Source organism: Microtus ochrogaster, unplaced genomic scaffold (assembly GCF_000317375.1).
Source record: "Microtus ochrogaster isolate Prairie Vole_2 unplaced genomic scaffold, MicOch1.0 UNK3, whole genome shotgun sequence".
Classification (NCBI taxonomy): domain Eukaryota; kingdom Metazoa; phylum Chordata; class Mammalia; order Rodentia; family Cricetidae; genus Microtus; species Microtus ochrogaster.
Window position 1 is genome coordinate 16,289,804 of NW_004949101.1, and position 11,020 is coordinate 16,300,823.

An 11,020-nucleotide genomic window follows, 5' to 3' on the forward strand; every position below is an offset into this window, starting at 1 on the left:
AATAAAGAAGCAATAAAGGAAACACAAACTGAGGGAATCCTGGAAATGGGAAATGTAGGTGAGCGAACGGGAACCACAGACACAAGCATCACCAACAGAGTACAAGACATGGAAGAGAAAATTTCGGGTGTAGACATGGTAGAGGAAACTGATACATCAGTCAAATAAAATGTTAAATCTAAAACTTCCTGACACAAAACATCCAGGAAGTCTGAGAGACTATGAAAAGATCAAACCTAAGAATAAGAAGAATAGGAGAATAATCCCAGTCTAAAAACATAGAAAATATTTTTAACAAAAGCATAGAGGAAAATTTTCCTAATACTAAGTTTCTTAACATGCCTATAAAGGTACAAGAAGCTTGAAGAACAACAAATATATTGGACCAAAAAAAGAAAGTCCCCCTCCAACCACCACATAATAATCAAACGCTAAACATACAGAACAAAGAAAGACTATTAAAAGCTGCAAAGTAAAAAGGCCAAGTAACATATAAAGACAGAACTACTAGAATTACACCTGATTTCTCAGTGGAGACTTTAAAGCCAGAAGGACCTGGACATACAACAACCTGCAGTGTTGTAGTAAAGAGGCAGCTTGTTCATTTCCCAATTGCCTGGCAGCTCAGACCTGAAATAATCACACAGAAACTATATTATTTAAATCACTGCTTGGTCCATTAGCTCTAGCTTCTTATTTGCTAACTCTTACATCTTAATTTATCCCATCTGCATTAATCTGTGCGTCACCACGAGTTTGTGGCCTACCAGCAAAGTTTCAGTGCCTCTGTCTCTGGTGGCAGCTCCAAGGCTTCTCCCTAACTCTGCCCTCCTTCTCCCAGCATTCTGTTTAGTTTTTCTCACCTTAGCTAAGTTCTGCCCTACCAACAGGACAAGGCAGTTTCTTTATTAACCAATGATAGTCACAGCATACAGAGGGGATTCCCGCATCACCGCAGACTCTAAAAGGCCACAGATACCAACCCAGTCTACTATACCCAGCAAAACTTTCAATCACCATAGATGGGAAAAACAAGATATTCCATGACAAAGTCAAGTTTAAACAATATCTATTCACAAATACAGCCCTACAGAAGGTACTAGAAGGAAAACTCTATCTCAAAGATGCTAGTTACACCCATGAAAGCATAGGAAATAAATAACCTCACATCAGGAAAATCAACTTTTTTGTCACCTTTCCCTCCTCCTGGGTTGCCTTGTTCAGCCTTAATAGTAGGGATGGGACCTAATCTTACTGCAACTTGACATGCTATATGTGTTTGGTTGATACTCATGGGAGGCCTGCCCTTCTCTGAAGAGAAATGGGGGAGAATTAGAAGTGGGGAGGAGAAACTGTGTTCAGGATGTAACATATGAGAGGAACAAAAAAAGATTCTGTAGAGCATCCACACAGGCTTTTCTGACTTTAGAGTCTCTATTGAAAAGGCAGGTGCTATTCTAATGTCTGCCTTTATATGTTGCTTGGTCTTGTTCCCTTGAGCTTTTAATATTCTGTTGTTGTTGTTGTTGTTATTGTTGTATACATTTAGTGGGGTTTTTCCAGAACATTAAAATCCTAGGATGTTTATTACAAAGGTAAACCCTGAACCTCCTACTTTATAGCCTCATCCACAACATACGAAAGGCAATAAGCCACCAGGGCTTTGGAGATGGACCACCAGAAAGCATAAATTTGACCGAACGGTGGTGGTGCTTGGCTTAAACCCCAGAACTTAGAAGGCAGAGGCATAAGGATCTCTGTGAGTTTGAGGCCAGCCTGGACTACAGAGTGAGTTTCAGGACAGCCAGGGCTACCCAGAGAAACCCTGTCTCGAAAAAAAAAAAAAGAAAAAAAAAACAGGGAGTGGGGCATAAATTTCATACAACTCAGGTTACCCACAGCAGGAAGTCGCTCTTGGCCCAAAAGCGGGATGGACTCTAATAACTAGTACAGCAGCATGAGTGGCTTAGTCATCCCCAGGGGATGCTCGCCTGGATGCTGCCCCTTCCCCATTACAGAGCATCACAGCTGTGGCTGTCTTCTTGTGATCTAAGCCTGCACAGACTGCAGCACACCCTTAGACAGCAGGCTGCAAGCGTGAATATGAGCTCCTCACCAAGCAGCACCACCCAGGGGAAAAGCTAGATTTCGATTATTGTGTGTTGTGGGAAATATCTTTTCTGGTCATATCTATTTTTTTTGTTCGGTATGCTTCTTGTGCCTTGATAGGCGTCTCCTTCTTTAGGTTAGAGAAGTTTTCTTCAATGGTTTCATTCAAAATCTTTTCTGTGCCTTAGACCAGGTTTCTTCTTTTTTCTCTATACCTGTTATTCATAGATTTGATCTTTTTACTGTCCAAAATTTCCTGGGTACTTTGTGCCTGGACATTTTTTTTTTTAGATTGAATATTTTCTCTGACCGAGGTGTCCATTTCTTTCTCCTCGTCTTCAATGCCTGAGTGTCTCTCTTCCATGTCTAGCACTCTATTGGTGAGGCTTACCCCTGAGGGTTTTGTTTGACTTCCTAACTTTTCATTCCAGTTTTCCCTCAGTTTAGGTTTTCCTTATAATTATATTCCTATTTTCATGTCTTGAGTTGTTTTCATCATTTCATTCCACTGTTTGTGTATTCATAGACTTCATTAATGGATTTATTCATATTCTCTTTAAAGACCTTGAACATATCCATAATAGCTATTTTGAAGTCCTTGCCTTACACTTCGGGGCCTCCTGTAGCAGGGTTGCTGGGTTCTAGTGGAGATATATTGGCATGGCTGTTATTGTGTTTTTCTGCTGGCATCTAGAAGTTTGGTTTGGGGGTGACTGTAATTTGAGGTGCTGATATCTGGTGTTGTCTTTATTGGGTGGGGTTCCATTGCTTGGTTTTTGTTGCCCTATCTGGTTCTTAGGAGAGTGTGGTGCCTTTGTGTTGCTGGTAGGGAATGCTCCGGAGATCTTGCAAGGTGTGGCCACTGCAAGTCCTGGGTAGGATGTGTTTCGAGGTCTTGGGAGCTAACATTAAGAAATGGAGAATGATTAGAATCAGGAGGCGGTGCTGAGAGGGGCCCCAGGAGGGCGAGAAACTAAGTGTGCCACCAGGCTCTGAGCTGGGGTCTGGGAATGGGGACCAAGAGGAAGGAGAGGACACAGCAGGTGGTCTATTAGAGGGATAAGACTGGGAGACTGGAGTTGGAGGAGAGGAAGGAGAGTGAAAATTTCCTGCCTGAGTCTCTGGCCAGTGTGGCCTGCAGCTTTCCAGGAAGTGCTGATGGGAGTTGGTGGCTAGGGGAAAAAAAAGGATGGGGCGGATAGGGAAGATTGTAGAAGATCTGCAAGGCCCCCTGGAATGGGAGCAGGGAGTCCTGAACTGCTCTTGATGATTCTGCCCTCAGTGGACCTTCGCACATCCGCACATCTGCCTCTGGTTTTCCCTCCTGGGAATGACCTGACTCAGTAGCGGTTTCCTCCTTTCTTAGAAGCGTACCTGTTTTCTTTGGCAGGAGTTCCTGGCTTTCCTCTCACTGTTCCACAGCCATCTGGGGCTCTTTCTTCCAGCTCATCCACACAGCAGTCCCTTGGAGTTTGGGGCTTAGTGCTTCTCCCTAGACACACACTCTCTTCCTTGAGTGGCTCAATTTGTCATCCGTGTGCTAAGCGCCCAGGGACCTACTACCTGCAGTCTAAATGAGGCTCTCTCATACCCACTTCTATTGATGTTGCATGTTTTGTTTGAATTCCAAGTTCACCCATTCAGGAATGGATGATTTGGGGGATGGAGAAGATGGAGTTTCCAATAGGCCCTGAATCTGTGAACATTCTAGATGGATAAAGCAATTCAAAGAAACATCCCTAGAAATGGCCTTGGGTGCTTACTGGCTCAGTGAAATCCAATGTAGGGGTGAGACATATTTGCATATGGTATAGGTATTGGTTACACTGTCCTAATGCCAGGAAATTGCTACATCGTGAAGTTGAGGAATTAAAGCTGTCCTGTGCTGACGGGAGTAAGAGAGAGCAGGCACCACGGGCTGGATGTAGGGTATTTATAATTTTTTGAAGCTTCATTTTTCAGTTGTTGCACCTGCTCTTCATATTCATTGTAGAGTCTCAAAAATGCAAATAGATATAGATCATCCAAGCCCACCGCTCCTGGGGAAAGAAAAGAAGACAGTTTCACTGTATTTCTACCTGGTTTTAAAAAATGTTTTACTGAATGAGGTCTCCCTTTACTGTCCCCTGCTTCTGGCTATGTTTGGCTGTTCTTGCAGAAACCCAGACTGTGAGTCACCCATGCCAGGAGCTGTCTGGAGCCCATCCCACTGTCCTGACCAGTCTTAGCCAGCTCTGTGCTCCTCCTGGGCCCCAGGAAGGTGTCAGGAGGACACTGTGAGGCCTGAGACTGAGGGAGTGGTTGGAACATTCTGGCCAGTGACGGAGGTCTGGGTCCAGCAAGCAAACACAAACCACAAGCTAAGCTCACAACACAAAGGCATCGTTGCACACCCTTCCCTCAGCACACCTAGCTGCGCACACACATGAACACATCTGTGCACAGCCATGTAGACACTTCTCTACATGTGAAAATACATCTAAGTTGTTTTGTTTCCCGGGCTGGAGGGAGGGCATGAGAGAGGGTCTTGCTTTTTGAGGGCAAAGATGGCTTCAAACTCTGGGCCCACCTGCATCAGCCTCCCAAGTGCACAATAAAACACACTTATAGACACAGCATTTGCCAGCACATCCTAACCTCTAGCACGCACAAACCTGTTACAAGCCCTTACACACCACACATACACACACACACACACACACACACACACACACACACTGAGATGTGAGCACTCAGCTGTTCCTGCCACCATGCCTTCACTCCACCATCATGGACTCCAATCTTCTAGAACTGTAAGCCCAAGTAAATGTTTTCTTTTATAAGTTGTCTTGGTCATGGTGTTCTATCACAGCAATGGAAGAGTAACTAATACAGAAGTTGGTACCAGGAAGTAGGTATTGTTGTGACAGACTTGACCATGCTTTACTGATTTTTTGGTTTGGGGGTGGGTTTTTTTTTTTGAATGAATGAATGAATGAATGAATGAATGAATGTGGAAAACTTCGAGACTTTGGACTACATTTGAACAAGATAAGCAGAATGTCATGAGCTCGGAAGACAGTAGTGCTGAAAGCCATACACACTGTGGAGGCCCTGCCCAAGAGGTTTCAGAAGGGAAGTCTATTGGCAACTGGACTCTGCCCTTGTCCTAAGAAATTACCTGAGTCTAAACTAAAAATAATGAGCTAATTTTTTTTGGTAGAAGAGATGTCAAGACAACCTCATATTGACTCTTTCATGTGCTTATTAATAATAATCAGTCTTATTCAGGTCTACCGCAAAAAAAGAGCAAGTGGCAGAAAGAAATATAAAATGTACAGTCTGGAGAAGACAGGGACACTGGCGAACTAAAGGTGACAGCCAAGGCTTGTGCTGGAAGAGAGGCTGCAACAGTGGGGACACGTCAGGACATTGAGGGGAAGGGGGGGACACCCGAAAGGAAAGGATGTCTGGTAAACTGTGGGGAAGCTGTCATCCCAGGGCAGGTGAGACTTTTGGGGGTGCAACTATTTTGGATTCACCCACATTTCTTTGAGCACACCTCACCCACACACTGTAAACAACCCCTCCCTCTGCCCCGTAACACCTCACCCACACTTCTGCAAGTCAAGTCAGTGAACCCGTAGTTTCTAACGTGTGCCTTGGGCGGAATTGCTGTAGTCTGAGGTCAGAGGAGGAAAAGGAGCCCAGACACGCCCTGTGAAGTGCGCCCCTGTGATGTGTGGCCCAGATGTTGAGCCCTGGTTCTTTGAAGCCAAGGGGAAAAGCTGTTGGCCACCCGGGCATACGACACACCAAACTGGGTGACTGCGGCCACCTCTCCTGACTGGCTCTCCAGGCATCCTGAGGAGAGGAAAATCTGCCCAGACAGCTGCCAGCCTGGCAGACGACGCCTTGCAGCCACAGTTATTTTAATTTTGCAAAGCTAAGCCAAGCGACTGTTTAATTTTTACGCCAGGGTGCTGTGTAGTAATTCATACTTGTTTGTACCGACAGTAGCTCTAGGTGTCTGAGAGCAGCAAAAAGCTGGAGCAAGGCAGCTACAGTCCAGGATGGCTCTAACTTGTGAAAGGGCAGAGTAATTCACACCAATGTCCCACTGGGAGACCAGGGGACCAGCACCAGGTACCTGTGTCTACCAGTCACTGGCTGGGACCCATGGGATCAAGTGGGCATTTCTGGGCATGGGGAGAAGGGACAGCTGGAAGCAAAGCTGCTACCACTCGTCCACTACAGCTGGGGGTGGTGGGAAGCCACCTGCTGCCAGGAACGCAGGCTGGCACGAGATCAGCCTCTCGGCTCTTTTTGAGCAACACTGAGTTCAAGCCTTGCTTCTGCATCTGAATCCAGGATCCCTGGAGGCCCCTTAAAACACACCCACTCCCACAGCTGCCGGCAGGCAGGCCAGGAGTGGGGTGAGCATTTCTCGCCAGCCCTTAGACAGCTGCCAGCACTGCTGGTCGGCAGCCACACAGGCGGCTGCTGGTGACTGTGGGTTGAATTAGGGGCACAGACAGGATTTCCTGGTAAAATCAAGTACCCAGCTCCTGCCGCACACTCATCTGGAGCAGGTGTAGGGAGAAGACCTAGGGAAGAAAGGCAGGCCTGAGAGTTTGGGTGGTGTCCCAGACTGCAAGTTGCCAAATGAAGATAGGGCAGCAGATAAGCCCACTCCACTTCCTGGACCAAGAAGTCCTTAGACACTGAGGGCCAGCTTGCAGGAAGCTCTGTTTCTGTCCACATCCCACTAGGAATTCCAGGGAACGGTGCAAACTTCAGCTCCGTTTGTTGGCAAGGCAGGGTGAAAGGCTATCTCTGAGAGGTTCATAGCCCTCGCAGCCTAAAGGGCACATTTGTGGACCCAGCTGGTTTAAAATAAACTCCAGTTTAAACCCAGCATCCCAAATAAGCAGTTTTCCAGGAAGATGTACCCAAGCAGACCTCAGACTCCCAAAGCAGCAACACTCCAGTGGCTTCCCTGACCGCCAGAGCATTCTCCACAGGATGGAAGAGAGACACAGTAAACCGACTCCTGCAAAAAGAGAATCCACCCCTCCCCCCAGTTCTGAAATCGAAAGTGGTATGGATTCAGGAATGGCTTGCTCAGGGCTCAAGCAAGGTTTCTCTGTGTCTTTCCTGCCTTCTTCTGGGTTGACTCCTGTCCTGGATTGAAAGGGCTGTGGCAAGTTTAAATGTGACCTCCTCTTCCCAAGTCCCTTAGGGAAGCCCTCTCTTCATGCTACTCAGGTCCCGGGAGCAGTTTTGCTTAAGTCTGGTTGGTTGATTAGCTCAGGCCTAAGAGCAGGGTGGATGAAGATAGAAGTTCTGAGCCAGCAAACATCCCCTCAGACAGTGCTGTGCCCCTGTCTGGCTGCCAAGCTATTCAGTGACCTGTTGTCTGGCTTTGGACTGCCTCGCCGTCTAATTATCTAGTTGTCTGTGTATCTAGCAAGCTGATCAAAGACAACCTACCTGGGGGCGGGGCTTGGGTTCTGAGGATCATTTTGCTTCTGTCAGGCCCTGTAGCTAAAGGAGGGAAAGATTTAAATTCTCGGTCTGGTCTTCTATGAACTGACTTTACAAGCCTGGTAGATCTTGTTGAAGAAATAGAAGAAGGTTCCTATTTCTACTGTGGGTGATCTCTAAGAAACCGGGGGTGGTGGGAGTGGGCCCTGGCTGTCATTGGGGATGGAGGCTATGAAGAGCCTGGGAGATACAGCAGAGAACAAAAGCCTCATCCCTGTCGCAGGATATCTTAGTCACTGCCCTATGGCTATGAAGAGACACAATGACCAGGGCAACTCTTCTGAAAGAAAGCATTTAATTGGCGCTGGCCTACAGTTTCAGAGGCTTAGTTCATTGTCATCCTGGTGGGAAGTGTGGTAGCGTACAGACAGCCTCTGAAGGCGTAGCTGAGAACTACATCCTGAGTCACGGGCAGAGAACTGGACTGAACCTGGGTTATGGAAACTGCAAAGCCCATCCCCAGCGACACACTTCCTCCAACAAGGCCACACCTCCTAATCCTTCCAATCCTTTCAAATGGTGGCACTCCCAAGTGACTAAACATTCAAATATGTGAGCCCATGGGGACCATTCTTATTCAAACAATGACAGGGATCCAGGAGGAGTCAGGCAAATTCAAATCAGAGTGCTTCTGGGGGCTTAGTAAAGGCACCTAATGTACAGATCCCCCTGAACCTCTCTCTCACCCCTAAGTACCTTGCTGCTGCCGGTTTGCTATTCTATACGAGGCTAATGCCCTTACTCAGCACTGTCTCAACTGCTGCTTAGTCAGCCTTCCTTCCCTGTCCTTCAGAGGGCTGCAATTTACCATTACCACCTTCCCCAACGTATGTCAGCACCTTTGCCATCAAAGTCTTTGCAAGCGAGAATCTGGCCACACCCAAGTTTCATTCTGGCACCATTGTAGGCCCCATGCTGGGCTGTTCTATAGGTACAGACCCTGAGCTTTCCAGCTCCCCAACATGGCTTAGAAGCAGCACCTCTAAGTGAAACAAAGCCCTGAGATCCCATTGCTACAATGGAAATGGTACCCACAGGATGGAGAGCAGATCCTCTGGCGAATCTGGACTGCAGTGGGAAACTACCGCCCTGTTCTCAGTCCCTTGACATGTGCCATGGTGCAGAAAAGGGTCACCCATCAGCAGCTTTGGGATGAACCTAGTAGACAGCAAAGGGACGCCTGTGCTCACACCCCTCACACATACCATCACCATCATCACTGATGATGGGTGTCAATGAATGAATGAATGAATACAGCAAAGGGACGCCTGTGCTCACACCCCTCACACATACCATCACCATCATCACTGATGATGGGTGTCAATTAAAACCACTGTTTTTCATACCTGTGTTGGTCAGGGTCCTCGGGAAGAACAGGACTGCTAGGATGACCTATTAATTCAGCTTATGCAATACGGCCAAAGTATAGTGAGCCTCACACCTGCAAAGCTGAGAACATGGTAGTTGCTCATTCCACGAGTCAAACCTGGCACCAAAGGCCTGGAGGTTTCCTGGAAAGCCATAGGGCCTCCCTCAGGCCATGGTGGGACCCAGAAAAACCCGGTCCTTGTATCAGCAAAGGAACAAGCACCAGCAACAAGGTAAATTAACTTGGTGGCCTGAAAATCTGCACTGTTACCAGCAGATGCTGCCTGCCTTGGGGTGGCTCCTCCCACACTGACTAAGGCAGTCAGAGCTATTCCCCATGGATAAGCCAGAGGCCAGACAGATTATTCAATTACAATTATTCAATGGAGGCTCCCTACCCAGACCATTCTGAGCTGTGGCAAGTTAATATTTAAAATCAGCCATCACGACCTTAATCAGAACATCCCTGATAACGGACCCAAGTGGATGCTGCTGCCCAAGCTCCAGTCAACTAAGTGATACTTGGCATGGCCAACCCCTAACTACACAGCTTGGCACTCTCAGTACGTTGTTTGTCTGGTCTCTGCTGCAAGCAACATTCCGTATCCAAGGATACACTCCTTTGGAGTAAAAATTGTGGAAATTTCTTGTCTCTCAGATACAAATAAAAGCCAATCACAGGCAGCAACCTGTGGCCATGAGCATGTCCAAGGGCAATGTCACCACCAGGGCCATGTTGATCTGAGAGGCCTGAGCTGTCACTCAGAACCATGGTGTTGACCGAGCCAGGGCTACTGCTGAAGGCCATGTCTGAGTTCATGGTCCTACTGCAGCCAGGATCTGTGGTGATGTCCATGGCCTGTGCTAGCAGAGGGGTGTCCCTGGAAATTTCACTGACCCTGGGACAGCTGTCCCTGTCCCTTGCTGGCTAGTGCAGCAAGGGAGCTGATCACACCCCTCAGGGGAGAGCTGGCCTCTGCACTCTGAGAAAGCTGGCCCCACCCCTCACCACAGATGTGTACTTCATCTGGGCAGCACACCAGAGCTGACCCTGTGGTCAGGATGCAGGTGAGCTGACTCTGAGGGTCTGAGAGCAGGTGAACTGAACCCACCCCACCACCCGTCTGCCGTGCTGTGGCAGGGATGAGGGAAAGATGCCCTCCTGACTCTGCCCTTCGCTACCTGTGGCTCTGCCCTTTCCTTCCTGTGGCCCCGCCCTTTGCTTCCTGTGGCAGGTGAGAAAGTTGGACCAGGGCTAGTCCTGCCCAACACCAGCTGCTGCACACAGGAGAGCAGGCCCCGTTCCCCACCTGGGCAGCACACTAGAGCTGACCCTGTTGTTGGTGCTCAGGTGAGCCAGCCCTGAGGGAATGTGAGCAGACGAGCTGACTGCCCCAGCCTTGTATACCCTCTACAGCCATCAGGAGAGAGGGTCCTGCAGTTCACCTGGGCAAAACAGTAGAGCTGGCCCTGGTAGTGTGAGTGTGGTTGACCAAGATCTGAGAAAACGAGAACAGGAGAACTGGTCCTGCCCTTAGCTGCAGGCTGCACTGGGTAAGTTAGCTGAGGCATTGATGGAATGGTGGGGATAAGGGAAAACTAGCCAGTTGACCAACCTAACTACCACCCAGGCCCAGAACCAGGGCTATGAGTTGACCCACCCCAACATCCACCTCATCTGTGAACAGTGGGAGCAGGTGAAGGGCTCAGACCTGCAGATCCAAAACAGTAGGATCTCCATGACACAGGATAACAACAGGATATCCAAGAGGAGCCACACAGAAAGCCCATTAGCCGTGGTGTAACAGAAGCCAGGGGCCTGGAGCCACACCAATGACTCATGGCAATGAACACTTGCAAAGACAAATGGACTAAAGGGTAAACTGTGTGACTCAACAGCCACACGACAGCTTCCACAACAAGATTCTTCTCCCTCTGTTTCGTTTCTTTCTTGTTTGAATTTTAGTTTTCCTTTCAAATTTGGTTTTGTTTTGGGGGGTAGGTTGCAGAGGCAGAG